At 40.2% G+C, this 23184-nt stretch overlaps 1 long non-coding RNA gene across 1 annotated transcript; it reads right to left on the reverse strand.

Annotated features, from left to right (window-relative positions):
* Positions 1 to 5448: 5448 nt before the first annotated feature.
* LOC123520858 lies at positions 5449 to 10652 on the reverse strand. The gene is made up of 2 exons (XR_006679400.1): positions 9367 to 10652; positions 5449 to 5787 (listed from the first exon to the last, which is right to left on the reverse strand). It is a non-coding gene; the product is annotated as an uncharacterized LOC123520858 (long non-coding RNA).
* Positions 10653 to 23184: the final 12532 nt, after the last annotated feature.

Genomic DNA, 23184 nt, shown 5'->3' on the forward strand with positions numbered 1-23184 from the left:
AAACTGTCTTGAAAACCCTGCTAGTCGTTTCTGGAGACTTGAAAACTTGCCGTGGTGAGAAAGCAAGGCTTTTCTGAATATGGCCGCATATTGCATCACATCACATCACAATTTCCTATCTAAAAAATTCAAAAGGCAGAAAAAAAATCACAAACAGGAACACACATCGTCCATACCTCACGACAGCAACTCTCACAGACTACAAGGAAAATTCATCTAGTCTTCAGCCATTCAGCTTACCTGTTCACTTCTCATATACACGCGCTTCCATTTGAGTCCATAACGTAACGCAGGTGTTGGCCGTACGTGTCAGCGACCATTAGCGCCTCACTCATTCACTCATTCACACCTAATATCCACGCCTGACTCCTTTTATTACTTCCCTTTAAATCCACGTGTGTGATTTAAAGACCATTGTTTCGTACAGGTGTTCGTGGCCATTAACACCTCATCCATTCATGCTCTCTTACCTGATAACCTGCATTGTGTGCTGAGAAGTCCATCGAAGTAATAGATGCTGTAATGTTCCTCGTTCTCCTTCCACCTGTTTCCCGTGTTCTCTTCAGCCGCACCTGTCAGTTGTTTTAGGGTAATGTAAGGAAGTGTTCAGTTGTTTGGCGTTGTATTTGATCTTTGTTTTTTGTTATATCTAGAAGTAGTGGTTTCGTTCCGTGTTCTTCCCTCTCCACCTGCTCTCGTGTTCTCTCCCATTGCACCTGTCAGTAATTTCAGGGTAATTTAGGAAGTGTTCAATTATTTAGAATTATTCCCGATTCTTTGTATTGTGCTTTGAATTTTTAGGTGATAACGTATCTTTGTTCCGTGTTCTTCCTCTTTCCATCTGTTCCCGTGTTCTCTTCCGCCACACGAGTCGACTGTTTTGTAGCAATTGGGGAAGTGTTCAATTACTTGGAATTATATTTATATATATATATATATATATATATATATATATATATATATATATATATATATATATATATATATATATATATATATATATATATATATATATATCTTTTGTGCTTAAAAGTCCTAGCTTTGTTCTGCGTTCTTCCCTTTCCGGTCTGTTCCCTTGTTCTCTTCCGCTCCATGAGTGAACTGCCTTGTGACAATTTGTGATCAGTTATGTGAAATTACACGTGTTTCTCTTTGTTATGTGCTTATATAGAAAGAAATCCACCTGCGTGATGGATGCAGTATTATTTCATGTTCTTCCCCTTCCACTTGTTCACGTGTTCTCTTGTACAACACCTGTTCATTGTCTTAGAGGAATTTAAAAGATAATTAGCTGTGTGGAATGGGTACACACGAAGCATTGTTCCGTGTCATTCTACATATTGACGTGTCGATTATTTTGGAACAATTTGCGCGGCGTTCAGTCATGTAGATATCATTTCTTTATACTTGCACCTGTATTCGCGTGTGTCCTCGTGTCTAATCTGCGCGCCGACTCGTTAGCGACTCTCCCCAGTACTGTCTTTACGACCCCGCCGACTCGCACGCTTGTAGATTCCCGCAGCAGCCGTAAGGAATAACAGAGACATAAAATAACAAGCAAATGAAATACTACGAGAGCGTGGTCAAACGTCACACCCCTAAAATAATCCCTTTCCTCCATTTTTCACGGTTCATACATAAAACATTCTTTTTTCTCCAGTTTTTATCCTCTCTCTCTCTCTCTCTCTCTCTCTCTCTCTCTCTCTCTCTCTCTCTCTCTCTCTCTCTCTCTCTCTCTCTCTCTCTCTCTCTCTCTCTCTCTCTCTCTCTCTGCTGAATTAAACCGAGCATCCGGCAGGACAACTTTCAACCGGATACAAATCAAATACCTTATAGACACAGCGGCTACAAGGAGAAAAGGGCTGAATAACGTCCGTTTCTATTATTTTCCCCGTAAGGTTATTGAATTGAAACACCTTTGGCTGTGTACCATGTGCCCAGCGTCTCTGAAAACATCCCACCCACCACTCTCGGCTTCCCAGAATTCTAACCGTAAGTAATCGCGGCTGCTGGAGAGAGAGAGGGAGAGGGAGAGCGACAGAGAAGAAGGATAAGAAAAAAACGCTGGATAAAACAAGAGGTTGGTGTGTTTCCCTCCTAAGTGACTGTCTCCTGCTAGCACACGACATGAGTTTTTGTCCACCAAGAGAAGCGAAGAATCTTGACGTGGAATCATTGTTGTTGATGCTTCTTTTTTATTTTTTTTGTCTCTCTCTCTCTCTCATGATATTTTTTCTCCTCTCTCTCTTCCTGTCTTCCCTTATACTATGCCTTTGTCTTTTTCTCTTTCTCTCTGTTTTTTTTTTTTTTTTTTCCCGCCTTCCTTTCTTCCTTCCTTCCTTGGTCGTGAACGTGCTCAGCATATGCAATTGTACACACGCATATATCTGCACGCCTAAGTACACACACACACACACACACACACACACACACACACACACACACACACACACACACACACACACACACACACACACACACACACACAGAGAGAGAGAGAGAGAGAGAGAGAGAGAGAGAGAGAGAGTAGTAATGTTGTTTTTGTCGCTTTGCATTTCATATAAGAAGAAAGAATGGGAGGCCTTTGAGAGAGAGAGAGAGAGAGAGAGAGAGAGAGAGAGAGAGGGTGGTGGCGGGCGGGGTGCATACACATTGTCGCGACGCCCCTGCCCACCACTCCCACCTCTGAGGGTAAACAATCGCCCTGTACATATTAAACTAGACTACAGACCAATGCCTTCCTCTGACTTTCTCTCCCTCCGTTCGTGTTCCTCGCTGCGTCTCTAGAAGGAGTGATGTACATTGCGACAGAAGCCAAATTTACTAATAGTTTTATTTAGATACTCCGTCGCACTCTTGCAATATATTAAATTCGGCTGAGTTTTAGATATTTAGATTCGAGGAGTGATATTTATTCGATCAACGTGACGTGGGTTGAAAAAGAAGAAGGAAAATAAGCAAAATACATGTAAGAACCTCAGTATGATTTGTATTCCAGAATATTATCTCTAAAACTTTTAAACCCGATAAACATATCAGAGAGACGACTGGTTTATTCCCCTGGCACTTGATCTATTCAAATTCATTCATTCTGTCTGGGTTATGTGTGTGTGTGTGTGGATATTGAAACAATATATCAATAGGTTTTGCTTCATATTTCCTCGTCGAAACTCACATAAACGTGCACGAGAGGAAATATTGATGCACGTTCAGATACACGTTACGCTTCCGTGCCCAAACACACGCTATAATTTCCCAGCCAACGCCAAAATGCTAATACTCCCTTCGCCAATTTTAACATGACAAAGGTACTCCGTCGGGGTAGCGGGCGAACCAAATTGAACCTCGAGAAATCAGACTGTGGAAAGATATAGTGTCGCATGAGGTATGTATGTGCCTCCACCTACAGGTCGGTCCCGAGGAGGCATTATGGCGTCCCCTCACGCCCCGGCCGTCCATCCATCACTCACACAATATGTCGCGGTGCCGCGCCCGCCCCGCCGCCAGCCACAGCGGGCCGGACGGCGCGGCGGACACTGCACGACGCCTCTCTCGCTGATTGAGATACTTGGCGGGATGCTAACAGTCTGCGATGCCCTGTGACACTACTGCTGCTGCTGCTGCTGCTGATAATGCTAACACTACTAATGCTAATATCGAAAATATTATTGATATTATATGTAGCAGAGTAGTTCCATTTTGTATGTTGAAATTTTATCGCAATAATACAGAAATAAAGTAAGAATAAAAATAGAAATGATCATGGTAATAACAGTAATGATAAAAAGGATAATAATAATAAAATAATAATAATAATAATAATAATAACAATGATAATGATAATGTTATTTCTATTATTGGTTCGTTATTATTATTATTATTATTATTATTATTATTATTATTATTATTATTATTATTATTATTATTATTATTATTATTATTATTATTGTTGTTGTTATTATTATTACTATTACTATTATTTTTATTATTATTATTATTATTATTATTATTATCCTCATTACTTTGATAATAATGATAACAGTAACAGCAATGAAAATATTACAGGAAGAAGAAAAAAGATAGTGGCAGAATAATTGTAATAATGATGATAATGACAACAGTGATAACAATAAATAATAATAATGATAATAATAATAATAATAATAATAATAATAATAATAATAATAATAATAATAATAATAATAATAATAATAATAATAATGATAATAATAATAATAATAATGATAATAATAAAAATAATAATAGTGACAATAATAAAAATAATAATAGTTATTATTATTATTATTATTATTATTATTATTATTATTATTATTATTATTATTATTATTATTATTATTATTATTATTATTATTATTATTATTATTATTATTATTATTATTATTATTATTGTTATTATTATTATTATTATTATTATTATTATTACTATTATTATTATAATTATTATTATTTTTACTAGATATGATCATTGTTATTATCATGATTCTTTTTTCATTATCTCCACTATTATTGCATTTTCGTTATTAGCAATAGCAGTAATACAAATAATAGTTTCAGTGGTAAAAGTAATACTAATAATATAATTTTCGTAATAGCAGTAGTAGTAGTTTTGTTGTTGTTGTAGCAGTAGTAGTAGTGGTGGTAGTTTTAGTAGTAATAGTAGTAGTTTTAGTAGTAGTAGTAGTAGAAGTAGTAGTAATAGTAGTAGTAGTTAGTAGTAGTAGTAGTAGTAGTAGTAGTAGTAGTAGTATTGTTGTAGTAGCACTATTGATAATAATATCACCTACTTCTCGTGTGTTGTAATGTCACTATACTTTGGCACAGTATCATTTGTCTTATTAGGAACAAACCAATCGAGATCACACTATCTGCATCACCACCACTGTCACCACCACCAACCACCACCACCACCGCCACATCCAACACCACAAAAGCACTTTCCAGACATGCACTGGGCACTCTTCCACGTCACATTTTCGCCTCACATGGGATGGTTTTGGTTTGCCCTTTAAATTAGTCTAAAAGTTCTCTTCAATAAGCCTTTATTCTTGGAGTCTTTTTGCTATCGATCATTCGTATATGTTATATATAGACTTTCTGTGCACTGTTAGTTAGTACTTGTTATGTGTACTGTATTTTCACCTCACATTCTTACTGAGTACACATTGCCTAAACACCTTAAATCATCACTCATTCTGACTTTCCCAGTGTCCATCATAGCTCTTAAATCTTCACTAGGGAGTCACTGCAGACAGGCTCCTTCTGCAACACTTCTAAACAAGCTTTTCACTTAGATGCTATACTTCAACAATCGTGATGTTTCCAGTATGCAGCCAATCTACATAATGTGCACTGATTCCTTTACAAATGCTTCACACGCTGGATGTTCATATCACTCAGTGTTTATCTCACTATAGTTTTTCATGGTTCTTTTTACCAATTTCTTTTTTCTAATTTCTTGCAACATGAAGTTACTTTGTCTCTCCCAATGTTTACCGAATCTTATGTCATCGCTTCTTACACCAGCAGGCTTAGATACAGTCTTAAATGTTTGTTGTTTCACTGTCTCACACTCCGCCACTTCAGCTATTTAAACAGGACGGCTCACCACGGCTCATAGTATTTCGGAGAGCGAGCACCACCGCTGTGGGTGCCGCAGTCACCGAGGAAAGTGTCGATAGTGTTGCTTTGTGTTCTCTAGTCCTTCACAATGATGATTTTTGCTGCAGCTCAGGTGCTTCTTGTAGTGTCACAGCAGCCTCTGCTTCCCTGAAATTACAAAAAAGTACTTTTCGAAAGAAAGTCTTATGAACTGGGATTTGACCTGGTTTTATGCAAAAATTTCCTTAGTCTTTCTTTTGTACTAATTTTCGTCTCTGTAATTATTTATTTGTTCCAAAATATAGTAACGATTCAATAACTTGTTAAGTAATGTACTAGCACTCTCCATATATTGTCTAAAAACATCTACAAGAGCTTTCAAACTACAATTGATAATCGGTTTATATAAGAAATGAATATGTCTTGTTGCTAAATTTTCACCAGTATTTGGGGATAAACAAAAGCTATAAAACAAAGACTGCGTGTTAAACAAATGCTGATTCTTCGATGTCTAGACCAGGAAAATAATTATGGACTGTGGGCTAAGAGCTGTGAGTTGTGGGCTGTGGGCCGACCGCATCTGTTCACTTGAAAGACTTTTACTACGGCTGTAGAATCGCCGCTTCTCAGAATAACTTCCTTTAACTCCTTCTGTTGTGATGAATAAAACTGCTAACAATAGTTTCAATAAAGATGATAATATTAATAGTCACGATGGTATCGAGTGCACTGTGGCGGGGGCGGAGGCGGAGATGTAGGCGGCGGCGGCGGTGGTGGTGGTGGTGGTGGTGGTGTGGTAACTGAGCGATCTTAAGACAAGAATGACCAGTGAAGGAACCGAATACCCATCAATCTAATTGTTTTTTGGATATCAATTACTTTTGGCAATTTATCATTCTCTCTCTCTCTCTCTCTCTCTCTCTCTCTCTCTCTCTCTCTCTCTCTCTCTCTCTCTCTCTCTCTCTCTCTCTCTCTCTCTCTCTCTCTCTCTCTCTCTCTCTCTGTGCGAGGTGCACATTACAGGTGTATTTCGAAGTACTAGAAAAAAGGAACATTTATGATGCGGATTATCAATTAAGTGTTTCCTGTCTATCCATGTATCTATTTTTACATATCTATCTCCTCCTATCTGTCTATCTGTAAGAGAGAGAGAGAGAGAGAGAGAGAGAGAGAGAGAGAGAGATACCATTTGTATTTGTATTTTTTATTTTATTTTTTTCGTGGAATCATTTCTCACTATTTCCTACATGCATCAACACTTGACCATATATGTATGTGCCGCCACGCCGCCGTCCGCCGCCCGCGGCCGTCCGGAACACATAACTTGATCCTCAAGTGATCATTACCGAACACTCAGATGAGCGTAATCGGATATTGTCAATTTTATGTAACAAGTATCCGGTGATTCAGTGTCGCGGCCTTCCTGCAGCCGGCGGACGCGCGGTGTCACCCAATCAATGTTTTACCTGTCAGGACGGCGCACCGCCAGCCGGCAAGGCGTTTGTTACCCGCCTGATCATTTCTACAAAACACCTTCTTTTATCGATGAAAGTATTAGATGACTATACAGACGCACATTTGTTCGCCTGACCGCCATTAAGAGATTGCTCCATTGCCTAAGTACAACAGATGGTGTCAGAAGTTAGTGGCAAAAGTCTCGCTTGGCGGACAGTTACGAGATCACAACTCCGATGTGCCTCGCAAAACAGAGTCGCTTACAATTATCATTCAGTCTCACCACTTAACCTGACCAGCTTAACATTCTTCAGAGCGAGAAAACCAGAGCGGCGGTGGTCAGGTCTGAGCCGCCCTGCGCCGCCTCGCACCGCCACGCCTCACGGGCTGCTCTCAGGACTAGACGTGGAGGCAGTTTGCATCTTAACATCTCCACTATTTTCATTGATTTTCTTGGTACATTAGTACACAGAGAAAGAAATATTTTGATGTTGAGTGGGTATAAATTCTGACTTTTTTTTTTTTCCTTACAAACTCGTAGGATTTTTTTTTTTTTTTTTACATTTTTCTTCTGAATCTTTGTAGTAAAAACTATTCGATTATATTTCAACCAACGCAAGTTAAGGAAAATCAAGTATTATTTTTTCGGCATGTTTAAAAAAAAACTTTAACGTTTTCAAAATGTTTTGTACTATTTTTGTTTTGTTTTTCCTTACAGTAAAAGGTTGCATAATATTTATGTGGGTACTAACATTTCTCTGAAACTTAAATAAACCTTCATTAGTATTTTAATATTTTGCGAATCAACATTCCCAAGCCAGAAGCATGAATTTTTATCAGACTGATAAAATATGATCCATATATTAGAGAGAGAGAGAGAGAGAGAGAGAGAGAGAGAGAGAGAATAAATTTAAGGTATAAGACTCATATATTCTTCGACGAAACCGGAAAAATAAATTAACTATATATATATATATATATATATATATATATATATATATATATATATATATATATATATATATACACACACACACACACACACACACACACACACACACACACACACACACACACACACACACACACACACACACGGTTATTCTTCGCTCTCAAGCAGTAAGGTATTGTAACTCTGAATTGTTGTCTTCCTTATCTCATTGTCATTATTGATGGTTATTTTCTATATACACTTTCTTGATGTCTTTCTTGTACACGAGCATTTGATTTTTTTTTTTTTCCATTTCTTACTCATTGCTATGGTTCTGATATAACACGATGGTAGAGATGATTTCTTTTGTGTCTTCATCATTCCATTTTCTCCTGACACACTTCCATAACTAATGATTATTTGCCACACCAGAGATCAGCCTCTGAATGTTTCCTGGTGACGCCTGCACGCCTTGGTTCTGCTGATCACCACCAACCTATCAGAGGAGAGAGAGAGAGAGAGAGAGAGAGAGAGAGAGAGAGAGAGAGAGAGAGAGAGAGAGAGAGAGAGAGAGAGAGAGAGAGAGAGAGAGAGAGAGAGAGAGAGAGAGAGAGAGAGAGAGAGAGAGAGAGAGAGAAAGAGAGAAAAAAATTCAAATTTCTATCATTATTTCACATTTGTCTTTTTTTAAATATCTTTATGTATTTATTTTAATTAAATTTCCTTTGTTTTCTAGTCGTTCTTTGTGTCTCATGCTTCCAGAACACAAACATTGTCTTGGCTTTGATCTCGACAATTAATCCTCACAAAGCCAGTTATCGTGAAGTTTTCCCTGGCAGCTCATGCAATCACAAACAGGCAACGACCCTGCATTCCCGTACACCCGTGCATGAATATCCGCGGCACGAATCGCCATGCACGCTGACATTCCCGCCGCAACGCAGCCATACAAATGCACCCGTCACAATTCAACTCACAATCTGTCATGGTATTAAAAATTTATAGCATTTTTTTTCTTTTAGTATAAAGTCTGTTTAGTAAAAAGAATATGTACTCCTTTCACAGCACACGAGCACCACTGTTTATAGCACCGAGAGTTCTAAGGCATGGTCTTGTTACTGCTTTTTTGCTCATAGATGCCTCCTCTACATCACTACGTCCTCCCACGCGATTAGTCTCAGGCTACACACGCCCTGCGGCGCCACTGAAGGCACACAAAATGTAGTCGCACACTGCTCGAAGGTCCAGTTCTCGCGTGCTTTCGCAAACATGACTTTTTTTTTTTTTTTCGTCACCACCATAAGCTACCCAAGTTCACTGAATTAATCACAGCACAAGTAATGTCTTCCATCACCACTCACTCACGATCACCTCTCGCGTAGGAAATGGAACTCTTCATTATTGCTTGGAAAATGGGAATCTTAACATTCTTTTCCGTGATCCGCCAGCTGTCAATATACTCCAGGCTGGTGCGGCGGTCCGGTCTCGTCGCCCCGCCGTCAGCAGGGGAAGTGGCGGTGCTCATTCATCCGGATGGCTGGTGACGAGTGACTCATTACTCGTAAATATGCAGAATAGCTGTGGCTTGGCCGAGTGCCTGTGTGAGTGCCTGGAGTGAGTGCCAGCTGGTACAGGAGGCAGAGAGGGCGGGAGAGCCTTCTCGGTGTCGGAGCTGCACACACATGACTGAGATGCAGCCTCCCAGACTCCCTGAGCATCATCACCGGCACAAATTACTCAAATAATCATAATTTCCACAGTAATTTGGGCCCGCCGATTGGACGGTATTAGGCGGAGCGGCCACCGACGTTTTAGAAATGTTTAGTTCGGCCGCTGGATTTTAAGGTGGTGGTGACGACGTGATGGCGCCCTTTCCTGCATCACGCCGCCGCCCGGAGGCTCTGCGGTTGACGGACCCTTGACTAGCGACCATTCTAACCGCCAGCACCCAGACGTGCGACACACCTGACGGCGCGGGGTCGAAGCGGGAGTGGCACGCCAGGCGAGTGTAAAGAAATGGGAAGGAGCCACACGGAACTGAAATAATATATGACCTCCGCCATAACTATTGGACGAGACAATTTTCATTCCTGGTCTTGTTCCGCGATCACATGACACACGTCGCTGACCACTACATTCTGGGCGACGCTGCGTCTCACAGGCTTCTACTGCTCTCCTTCTTTCCTTCTCAGGCGACTGGATACTGTGGGAAGCGGAAAGGAGCTATGGCAACCCTGCTGGACAGCTAAATCGGTTTGAAATCATCCCCCAAATCGCAGATGCATCCCTAAGCAATACGCAGCTGGCAGAGTGCCTCACCGTCTTGCTTCCTTTTCAAAATGGATCGTCAACGTGCGTGTGGAAGGTCACTGCGGGTGTCAACAGAGAGACAAGTGAACGCTGCAGGATATATGGAGGCCATGGGAGGGCTGGAGGCGGCCGCTACTCATCTGTGAGAGATAAGTCGACCTTGGCCGCGAGGAAAAAACGATCTACCTTAACTCCACATTTCCAGACACTCGTGACGAGACAGAAATCTTGCCGGGGAAGGGACAGCGGCGACGCTGGCTCTGGCGGAGGCGGCGGAGGAGGCGAAGACGGAGGAGGAGGAGGAGGAGGAGGTGAAGATAGTGGTGGTGTTGGTCGTGGTAGTGGTGGTGGTGGTGGTGGTGGTTTTGGTGGTGGTGTTAAAATCAAAGGAGGAGGCGAAGGAAAAAGGGAAGAGGAAGAAACAGAAATAAAGGAGGGAAGGAGGAGGAGGAGGAGGAGGAGGAAAATGACAACCATAAAGGGAGAGCGAAAAGGAAAGGTCGAGGAAGGAATGGTTTGAGAGAGAGAGAGAGAGAGAGAGAGAGAGAGAGAGAATTACCCGTAAAGTTGGCAGATGTATCCCTGGTGGGCAGCATCTTACCACATTTTCTCTCTCCTGACTCACAAACGCACATCCTCCGCTGGCCTGGACTGGGCGGCTGTCTCGTGCCCTTGCCTGGCGGAGCACTCGAAGCCACTAGTGCACCACGCCGCGGGTCCTCTACCGGGAAGGAACGCAAGCAAATGTTGTGGAAGTGTCGATATTGGCATCGTGGAAGAAGCGTCAACATCCTCGGCGTGCTGAGACAATTTGGGGGGTGGGGGTTAGGCCAAATTGTGGAAGGGAGGGACCGATGGATGGAGGGAGACAGGGACGAGGAGAGATGGAGGGAGAGGGAAAGGGAAGGGAGAAAGAGAGAGAGAGAGAGTGGAAGGGAGGGAGGGAGGGAGGAAGGGAGGGGTAAAGACGGGGCAATTTAGTCTAAAATGAATATGATTAGGAGACATTTTGTCGACGGAAGGCTGTAAGGCTGCATTTTTTACCACACAAGGCAGAAACTTTTGAGATAGCTCGCTTGTTACAGCTTGTGGTGGTGGTAGTGGTGGTGGTGGTGGTGACGGTGATAGTGGTGATGGAAGTGGTAGTGGTGGTATTTGTTGTTGGTGGTGATGGTGATTGTGGCTGTGAGTGTGATGATAAATGTAATTGTGTTGGTGGTGGTGGTGATGGCAATGCTTAGTGATACTGGTGATGACGTTTGGTGGTGGTGGTTGTGATGGTGATTGTTGTTGTTGTTATTGTGTGTGTGTGTGTGTGTGTGTGTGTGTGTGTGTGTGTGTGTGTGTGTGTGTGTGTGCGACCATAATAGTGATGATAGTGATAAAGATACTGGTTTCAGATATAGTGATGCTATCAGTGATGGTGGTAATTATGATAGTGGTGGTGATCGTAGTGGTCACTGTGATGGTGGTATTAATGGTGGTAGTGGTGATGGTGACATAAGTGGTAGCGCTGATGGTGATAATGGTAGTGGTGGTGGTGATGGTGGTAGTGGTGGTGGTGGTAGTGGTGATGGTGGTGGTGGTGGTGATGGTGATGATGGTGGTGGTGCACATGGAGGTGGGTGAGGTGAATCCGATAATTAGGATGACAAGTGAGGAAGAAAAATTTCCTACCTCTCGCATGCCTCTCTGCCTTCTCCTTTTCCTCCTCATCTTCTTCCTCCTTCTCTCCTCTTTCTTCTCCCTGTCCTTACTCTCGTCTTCTAACCCTCCTCCTCTCCCTTCCCTTCGTGTCCTCTCCTCCTCCATCTCCTCCTACTCCACTCCACCTTCTGTCTCCTCCCACAACACTTCATCCTCACCACCACCACCACCACCACCTCCTCCTCCTCCTCCTCCTCCTCCTCCTCCTCCTTTACTCTACCAGCACATTGTTGCATTTCTTAATATTTACCATCACGTACTCGTAATATCGCCTTCCTCCCAGCTCGGTGCATCAAAGCCCACCTGTACCAGCCAGGCTACGCATCCTGCAGAGCCAATGAGGTGACTGAAGAACAAGAAACCTCGACATTTCAATATTCTGTAAATTTATCACGAGCATCAGAGACCGACGCGTGACAGCTGATCCAAACTTTTTGTATCAGCGCCTTCATTATATTCTCGTCCATGTCTGACTGTCAGTGAACGTGAATGTTTTATAAATGGCAGACTACTGACTAACATATATCACGTGCCCTTAACCGTCATGAGGTAAGAGTAGGATTTATTCATGGTTCAAAATGTGAATTATTTATTTTGACGGGTTACCGCGCTAAGAGTGAAATATAGAAAACGTGAGTGTCTTTCGTGGCTAACTTTGTCAAATTCATGCAATGTTACGCGCTGACAAGAAAAAAAAATACTTGCCTTAGAAGTTTTCATGTTTATTTTTCAGGCCACTTGGGTTCATAAAAGAATGTTGTACGTGAAACTGCTGGCATTTCTCTTACGCTCCAATACTGCTAAACACATTCAAACAACTAATTTCTTTACGTCATTGGCTTTACTTATTTAAATCTGGTAAGGCACAAAGGTGGAGGGATATTTACACCGTTTTTTCTCTACGACAATTTAATTCGAGGACATAAAAAAGTCGGTAGAGGAATACTGTCTCACCCAGGAGTGTTGCATCTTTGATTAGGGTTCAGTGGGCAACGTAGGAAGGCAACACGGGGAAGATAATGGCTGAGTTACAGAACAATTTCACGCAGCGCTATTTTGTACGCCATGCCATTGCTATTTTTGTTATTGTTGTTCATGATGGTAACTTATTCTTATTTTTCTTTTTACTTTATTTTATTTATCATTTATTATTTTTTTATTTAATTTGCTATTATTTTTAATTTTTACTGCTGCTGTCTTCTTAGTCTTCATCGTTTTACTAACAGTAGGGATGGCGATGGTGATGATAGTAGTAGTAGTAGTAGTAGTAGTTGTCAAGGCGTAAGTTGGTGTGGAGATATAAGAAATGGAGACAGTAACTGATGAACAAAATAGAAAATGTCACCAGTAGAGTGTCGCGCCCGAGTCATAAAAAAAGAGGTAAGGTTGACAAGCCGAGATAATGTTTACAGGACTTTATCTACGCACCGCAAGCCATGTAGAAATTAATTTACAGAAAGTTGGAAAAGTTATGTGAAGACCTGTTGTCAACGTTAGCTTTCAAATTTTCAAGAACTTTGAAAGCTAATGGTAAAAAGTTCAAAATAGATTAAAAAACCTGACTAAAAATGTTAATCTAGTTTTTAACTTTATAAAACTCATTTTTTACGATCTCTCTCTCTCTCTCTCTCTCTCTCTCTCTCTCTCTCTCTCTCTCTCTCTCTCTCTCTCTCTCTCTCTTGTGTGTTTTTTGCTTTTTGCTTCTGAAATAACTAGATTAATCACTTTTTTTTTCTTTCTCTGTCGTCACAGGAGCGTCACCCGCCACGCTGAATGGTGGAGGTGTTGGCTTGCTGCAGGGTGTGCTGACCAGCCCCTTCTGTTGGTGTTGTCCTCCACACCGGTCATCGCCGCCGTGTTCATAATGTTCCCTCGGCTCTCTTCCAAGGTCAGACAAGATTTACGTTTCTTTGCATGTTATTACAAAGATCATTTCTCTCTCTCTCTCTCTCTCTCTCTCTCTCTCTCTCTCTCTCTCTCTCTCTGGCAAATGTTCTGTGATGGTATGACTTGTTATCATCAATATCTATGTGCATTGAGCTAAAATGACAGAAAATACGTCATGCGTTTGATTATCTATAGTTGCAATATTGTTTGGTCATGTGGTACTGTGGTGGAAGTTAGCAAACAGTAACAAGTTTGAAAAGAAAAGGATGTAGGAATGTCTATTTCTGTGACCATACTGAAATCCAAGGGTTTATCAAGAGAGATAAATGGATTATGTGAATCTTGAATAAAAGTCGTATTTGATCCTTAGGAAGCTACAAAACAGTAATTCATGGTGTTGAGGAGCTCTCTGGAATTAACTTTGCTTGTAGACCATCGTAGCCATATCTTTTGTAACACAAGCACACCAAGACACTTTGCTTCGAACTCATTGCAATGCAAGAAAAAGCAATGTAGGAAAAATCTGTTTTTACGAAATTTCAATTATAAAAAAAGATATGACAAGGAGAGAGAGAGAGAGAGAGAGAGAGAGAGAGAGAACAATGAGTATTTATTATCACAGTGGTGGTCGAAAATAAAAGTGGAGGGAAAATAGTAGACGTGTATCGAATACGGTCCGATGCTGAACGTTTTCATTTCAATTGTGGAAGCTCAAACGGAAATCTTTTCCCTTTGTAGCATCAGTGATTCATTTGTGGCAGAATTACGGTGCTGTTGTCCCTTTTGTCACTGTTTCTTTAGGTTGTGTGCACTGTTACAGGCGCCTCTTACAGGAGAAAAATATAGAATAACGCTGGTTTGAAGTTATTTCCTGTATAGACACCTTGCCACACAATCATTATACTGCTGAGACAAAAACACTTAAAGTGACCTAAACAGATCACAACTTACTCTAGCGCAAAGCAAGAAAAACTCAATGAATGGACTACACACGCATTCACAGCTGCTTTGTTTTCTTAGTGCTGTGCTAAACCACCATTACACCTGAGCCCCGACACGAGAGCTGTGTAATTCCTGAGCCTGCTACCACTACTTTCACGCGGCCAACTACTGCGTTTATTGGGGGACTTGTGAGGATTGTTAGAACTTGGTCATCAGATACATGTGTGATTGCTGCTTTATGATGTGCAACCCCGCAATGAGGTGGTCAGTGGCGGGTTGGCTGACACCGGCAGATTGATTCAGGCTGTACACGGTCATCACAGGTCTGGTTCTTGTCAACAATTTGTCAAGGGAAATTGCTGGAAGGAGGTAGTGGGCAGGTGAGAACTGAGACCCAATGGAGCGTTGCAAAGGTAGTAGACTAAAAAAGAGGAAATATTTCATCTACTCTGCTCACTGTAACCTGATGCTAGTATTGCCAGGAAAAACACTACGATTGGTATCTGTATCACTTAACAATCACCACCATCTTTTGATCATAACTTTGCTTTGTTACTAGTGTGTGTGTGTGTGTGTGTGTGTGTGTGTGTGTGTGTGTGTGTGTGTGTGTGTGTGTGTGTGTGTGTGTGTGTGTGTGTGTGTGTGTGTGTGTGTCCTTCAATTTTTCTTATCTTGAAGCGGTTAAGGTTCTCATAAGGACTATTTTCAAAGGCAAGAAAAGTAATTAATCGAGTGCTTATGGAACGGCTTTTCCACTGATGATGTAGAGTTTATGGTAAACTAGAATTAGGAATATACTTGAAAACTCCATTAAATTCCACTATAACCAGTTCAAAGTAAAGATCAGACATCAAAACAGCTGAAAATACATTACAAGTCTCCCCTTTCCCAGCTTCTCAATGTGACACGCACTTTTTTGGAGACGCAGTGACACCAACTAACTTACACAGTCACTTTCCCTGGTATACTGTACCTTGACTTGCCTTACAATCACGCCATTGCTCTGGATAAAGAGGATGTAGTGCTTAAGTAATCAATATGCGGGATATATAATTCACTCATTTTCTTAGAGGATCACTTGCCAGACTTGTGATAATGAACAGTTTTATTTCTGGGGAGAACTTAGAGCTCATATGGTCGAGCCAAGAGGAAAAGCTTTGTAATTTCGCACACTTCATACTTGCTCGAGAAGGAAATCGACTACTAGTTTATAGGTGAAAATTCTACACCTAAGTATACATATGGACTAATCTCGGCTTATTAATTGATAGGAAAGGATGTTAGCACTGATTTAGCAAGTATCATTGAAGTAGCATGTGATGGAACCAAAATAGGAGTGGAAAAGCAATAAATCAAATTTGACACAGAAATAAAAGATTGAGGTGCATGGAAATTTTTATATTCACCAACAGAGATATGCTTGGATAAAATAACGCAGAAAATATAGAGAAAATAGGGAGAAATACGCTGAAAACCCACCCACACACACACACACCTTACTGTACTGCACCAGTCATTAATGTATGCTTTATATTTCCTCTTGATTTCTTGCTCTAATTACTTGATCCACTTGTAACAGCTTTCACACACATGGGCTTCTTTAATCATTGAAGAGATCGGATTCTGTCAAACACTGCGTTGTTCTTGTGCCATTTATGTGTTGCAAAGCACTTAACATTTTTACTTGTGTTAATACTACTCAAATTAAATAATGTGGCTTAATCTTATACTTTAACAGACAAACTAATAAAATTGCCGCTTTATGTTATTCAGTAAAATCGTTCAGGGTAACTCACATCAAGGGACAAGTGCCATACTGTCATTATCACTCAGAAGGTTAACGGTACATGTCATCTTTGTCAAAGCCGCCACGCCCTCCGCTGTACTACCTAGTGAGGGAGGAGCTGTACTAGGCTGGGCGGGGCTGGATGGGGCGCGGTCTCAGCTTACCTCGCCGCCTGTCGTGTATGTCCATAAGGCAATCCAAGTGTAATTCTACGGTCATCTTATATCATACTGTGTAATCCACTTAACCATTACCATTACCACGGCCATTACTCTGCGCCTTCCGCTCAGATTCACTCCGTGCCTCGCCGCGAGACATCCTATCCGAGATTTCTCACGCGTTTGTTAAGGAAGTTGGCTGTCCTTTGTCATTAGCGAGGCTCAGTGCGCTGGCCGGCGGAGGGGTGGGAGTCGAGAACAAAAGGTGACGGGGAGGTCAGTGGGAAGCGTTGTTCTTTCTCTGATACCTCTTGCAATGTAATGGTTGCTTTGAGAAGAGTGGTGTAGCACAGACTGGGGGCTTTTTGGAAGGGTTCTAACAACGAGGACAAAAACAATACCAATAGCAAAAACAATGACGATGAGCACCACGATAATGAAGATGACGACTATGACGCCAAAAAAGAACAAATGCATCAAAAAAAGAAATGATGAAGAAGACGAAGAAAAGGAGATAAGAAGAAGAAGAAGAAGACGACAATGACAACAACAACAACAACAACAACAACAACAACAACAACAACAACAACAACAAAACAAACAACAACAACAACAACAACTACTACTACTACTACTACTACTGCTACTACTGCTGCTGCACTGCACTACTGCTACTACTGCTGCTACTACTACTACTACTGCTGCTACTGCTGCTACACCACTACTGCTGCTGCTGCTGCTGCTGCTGCTGCTGCTGCTGCTGCTGCTGCTGCTGCTGCTGCTGCTGCTGCTGCTGCTGCTGCTGCTGCTGCACTGCTGCTGCTGCTGCTGCTGCTGCTGCTACTGCTGCTACTGCTGCTGCTGCTGCTACTGCTGCTACTACTGCTACTGCTGCTACTACTGCTACTACTACTACTACTACTACTACTACTACTACTAATAATAATAATAATAATAATAATAATAATAATAATAATAATAATAATAATAATACCACTACTACTACAAAAACAACAACTACTATTACTTTTTTTTTTTTTTTACCGTAAGGCCTATAGCACCTGTAGGCACACTTGAAGAGTGTATGGGAAGCGCTGTTCAGCTTCCGCCCATTAGTGGCGCAGGCAATTTTATTTATAGTGGTACCCATATTAGGGCCCATATCACCACCCAAACTCATCTTGGGTGTAACCAACTAGAACCAGGGTATCATGGTGACATATAGGTAACTTTAAACCACTCGACAAATGGCAAAGTGTTTTAAGGCTGTACGTGGTGGGATTCGAACCTACGCGTGGACGTCTGCCCGATCCCACGCTCACCACCTTATTCACTACGCCACCGCCTCCCTACTACTACTACTACAAAACAATAACAACTACTATTACTACTACTGCTGCTGCTACTACTACTGCTACTACTACTACTACTACTACTACTACTACTGCTGCTGCTATACAAAAGTAACAACTACTACTATTATAACAACAACAACAACAACTACTACTACTACTACTACTGCTGCTGCTGCTGCTGCTACTGCTGCAAAACAATAACAACTACTGCTACTGCTACTGCTGCTGCTGCTGCTGCTGCTGCTGCTGCTGCTGCTGCTGCTGCTACTACTACTACTACTACTACTACTACTACTACTACTACTACAAAAACAGTAACAACTGGTATTACTGCTATTGCTGCTGCTGTCACTACTATTATTACAACAACAGCAACAACAACAACAACAACAACAACAACAACAATCGATATCGTGTCACTCCCCTGATGATACCCTGATATTGATGTATGTATTTCCACTCAGATATATAATTACTCCCAGTGAGTTCTAATAACGCTGTTTCAGTGAGTGAACTTATCATTGAAGCCATCTGTGACCTCACTGAACGTTTCCCTTTATGTCTCACACACAAAGGGGCAGTCATAGCCTGCCCTCTAAAGACAACTCTCTTACTTCGCACAAAAACTACATACATATGACTACAAATGCGTTCTTCACGCAAAATTTGAAATTAGAAAAATAAAACAAAAAGTGACTCCTTTACTATCCTAGAATTTCTCTTCTGGCAGCATTTTCTTCAACCTGTTTGGGACCGGCACTCCAGTGTTTTTTTTTTTTTTATCACAGTTTTTGTTGCCCTTGACCGGGTTTCCTTCTTACATAAAAAAAAGTAAATTCACATCAGCAACTGATTTACCTTGAGAGATAAAAAAAAAAAAAAGTCCATGGTCAAATATAGATCTCTGATTTTTCTTCCCTTGGATATATAATCTCAATCTTTCTTGCTGGAGGATTTAAGGTTGACTTTGGAAGTTGTGATGTCTGTGATTAATCTGACGCGAGGTATCACACTCTTCTACTGACCCTGGCATCTTACTGCTGCTCGTGAAGGTCAATAATGATTGCACATAATATATTGCATTTGGTAATTTCAGAGAATCAATCGCATCAGTGAAATATACATTCAATTTAAACTTACGTCCTTCACTACGTACCAGTATTTTTGAAACATCCATCTTTGGACTTAACTGTTTCCACAATAATGTATAAAATATAAGGGAAATTGTAATCCTTTTTGTAAAACATATCCTTAAACTTAAAATTTTGAATCAGCGAGAGTATACTTAAAATAAGAATGAATTAACGAGTGAGAGAGAAAACAAAATATTATTGTAATAAGTATAGGAAGCATTCCACTGACTCTTAGTAATTGGCAGTACTTATTTGATACGAACAGCACAGAAATAGGATGAAAACAAATACACTAATTCATCGCGTTCTCCCACCTCGTAACCTGTGTATGGAATAATGAACTGTATTATATCAAGAGCTCGAGAAAGATCAAGAACTATTGATGTAACAGTTGAAAGCAGTTATAAGATACCTTCTTGTTTGTTTTGAGGCATTTTGTAGAATTTGATCCTTCTACTTCGGACAGATGAACGTATAAGATTCATGCATTTCTTTAATTACTTTTAAGAAGCAACCCGTTATGATAGTTTCTCTCCAAAGTTATCAATATTTTTAAAAAATTTCAAGTTTTAAGAAAAAGAATATCTATGAATTTTATTTATCTATTTGTTTACGTATTTTTACTATCACAATGTGTTTATTTATTCTATTCATACATTAATTTATTTATTTATTCATTGGGTTTTTTCATTGGTTCACTCATTCGTGTATCTATTCATGTGTTCAGTTTTTATCTACTTGAATATGCGTTTTACTGATTTATTGGCCTGTTTCATTTTTATTGTTTTTCACCGTTTGTTTGTATTTCTTTCATAATTTCTACAAGTTACATTTACTTCCTACTTGATTCATTCCTGCTGCTTTCTCTGGACTCCTTGCTTTGACGTACTTTCCTATTGAATAAAACTTTTCATAGATATAAATTTTACCTTATATGCATATCACTTCCACCTAAAAGTCTGCAGCTAAGATTAAAGTGTTCAATAAACACTTCGATTTTTTGGTGTTGATTTATTTGATTACTTGAGCAAGACTAAACTTACTTTGCATGGTTATTAATTCTTGTCTTTTCACGTGTTATTTTCACCTAAAGTGTACAGGTATAATTTCCCTTTTAATAAACTCGACGTGTTTTTGTTTCTGAAATATTTCCTTGCATGAACAAGGTTGTATTTACTCTGAAGGTCGTTAATATTTGTCTTTTTCACTTATCATTTCCACCTAAAAGTACACAAATTAGTTAAATATTCAATAGATCCGTGGACTTTTTGTCATTGATATATTTGCCTATTTACAGAAGATTGAACATATTTTGTATAGCTTCTAATTATTGTAATTCTTCACGTAATGTAAATATATACAAGTTTGATGAAATCCTTTAGTAAAGTCTAGGATTTTTAAAACTGATATATTTCCTTACATACACAAGAGTAAGCTTATTTTTCATGCCTGTGAAATCAACCTTATTCACTTATTATTCCCATCTAGAAATTTACAAGCAAGATTTAAAAGCTCAATAAACCAGATATTAATTACCTGGCAAACACACGTCTTTCCCTTAATTAATCGGAAACTCGTGAGGTAAATATATACATCTTATTTATTGTCTGTCCCACGGGGCGACTTATCACGGGGAAATGGATGAGACGAAGAGGGAAAGCACGCAATAAGCCGGGAATTATAGGCATCTTGGGCTTGTAAATTTTCGAGTAATAATAAAATCGAAGAGGATAATGCTGTAGGATCTTCCGCGCCTCATAAACTTGACAGAGGCGAGTGGGAGGAGGCACAGTCGTAGCTCCGGTTCACCCCGCAGGTCGCGCCACGGTCACCTCAGATTATTGTAATTAGAATGATCTATATTACCTCAGTATAAATCTCACGGAATGTACGCAGTGTTATCTTCCACTTCGCCACGCCCATGTACTGCTGGGAAACGGGAAATGTGCTTGTAAGGGACCATTTCTCTTTTTTTTTTTTTTTTTTTTTACATCATTCTAGTGTCCTTGTGTCCATGAGTAGAATTACCAAAGATTATTCTATTGTGGTCACATGGAGTATTTTTTTTTATAGTGTTTCTCGACTATCATATCACTTACTGAAGATTGTTGGGCTTCATTCTATTCATCACCCATGTCTCCGTGATGTGGGTGATTTTTTCTACCGCTAATTATAAGCTTCATGCAGATTCATTGCCGAGGAAATGTAATAGTAGTAATAGTAATAGTGTTAATAGTAGTAGTAGCAGTAATAGTGTTAGTAGTAGTATAGCAGTAGTAGTGTTAGCAGTAGTAGTAATAGTAGTGTTATCAGTAGTAGTAATAGTAGTGTTAGCAGTAGTAGTAGTAGTAGTAATAGTAGTAGTAGTAGTAGTAGTAGTAGTAGTAGTAGTAGTAGTAGTAGTAGTAGTAGTAGTAGTAGTAGTAGTAGTAGTAGTAGTAGTAGTAGTAGTTGTTGTTGTTGTTGTTGTTGTTGTTGTTGTTGTTGTTGTTGTTGCTGCTGTAATAGTAATAACAGCCTCATCACCTGTAATTATAGTAGCAGCAGCAGTCCTAAAGTGACTTAAATATAAAAACTCTGAAACAGTTTTGCATTGACAATTAAGCAGCCATCTATAAAGAATTGTTGTCATTGTACCCGCATAACAAGAACGTAGAAATGAAATCCATTATTATTGTATAGAGTCGAAAAAAAATATGAAAGATGCAGTAAAAAAAAATCCTAGGCACTAATCACAAGTACCTCCACGATTCAATCTTATTTCCCCACTCGTCATTAGCAGCACCCGAGCGTCCATCACTCACCGCCGCGTCGCTTCCCCAGCCACCACCATTCTGACACGCAGCCGGGAAAGGCGATCGACTTCCCTATTATTTAGCTTGAAAGGAATCGATTGGTTGAGAAACGTGCTCTATCACGCGAGAGGCTTTTCAAAGTTTTTTTTTCATTTTTCAGCCGCTGGGAAAAAGTAAGAACGGGGAGTGAGATTAGATTCGCCTTTACAACCAACCGGAAATTCAAAATATACGTATATCCCGAGTCGATAAGTGTCATCACTCATAATCGGAATAATTGTTCAAGGGATCCTCTATATTGCTGAAGTGCGAGTCTCGTTCTCGTTTTCCGGTTTGGTTGTGTTTTTTTTTTTTTTCGTGGGAGTTTAAGGAAAAAGAAAGGAGCAAGAAAGAATACAGTGATACTCGAAGCAAAAAAAAAAAAACTGGCAAGTAATCACATTTTGAACCGGTTTGAGTACTGTGCAACCTCATCAACCCTGTAAGATACATGGCCCCGATCCTCAATAGAAACAATAGTAGCCGCAGCAACAGAAGCAGCAGCAGCAGCAGCAACAGCAGCAGCAACAACAGCAGCAGCAGCAGCAGCAGATACAGTAGTAGTAGTAGTAGTAGTAGTAGTAGTAGTAGTAGTAGTAGTAGTAGTAGAAGTAGTATTACTAGTAGTAGAAATAGCAGTATTAGTAATATAATGCTAACGTGCGTCACACCTTTTAGATCCTCCTTCATAGTAACAATTCCCAACTCATTCCTTAAATTTACAACCGGTTATTTCTTTTTTACAACTTCCCATAACTTGAAAACAAGAAAATGCAGGCTCGTGCGTTTTGAACTTTAGGTAATGTACGGGAGGTCATTATATGGGTAGTGTTTGGCGCTCTTTTGCTGAGCGTTGCTGCACCTGATTATTCCTGTGGAATGTACTGATGTTCTTTATAATATTTGAAGATCATGAAAGTAGCTGTACCTTGGCAAAGTCTCTCCCAAGAGTTTATCGTCGTGATTTTTATTTGTGCCTCGTCGAGCTGGTAAGGAGATTCGGAGCACCTCTTGCTGTGTGTGATGTACTCTTACTTGTTCTTTCTTCCACATAGGAGCCCAAGAAA

The sequence above is a fragment of the Portunus trituberculatus genome, chromosome 47, assembly GCF_017591435.1.
Source record: "Portunus trituberculatus isolate SZX2019 chromosome 47, ASM1759143v1, whole genome shotgun sequence".
NCBI lineage: Eukaryota > Metazoa > Arthropoda > Malacostraca > Decapoda > Portunidae > Portunus > Portunus trituberculatus.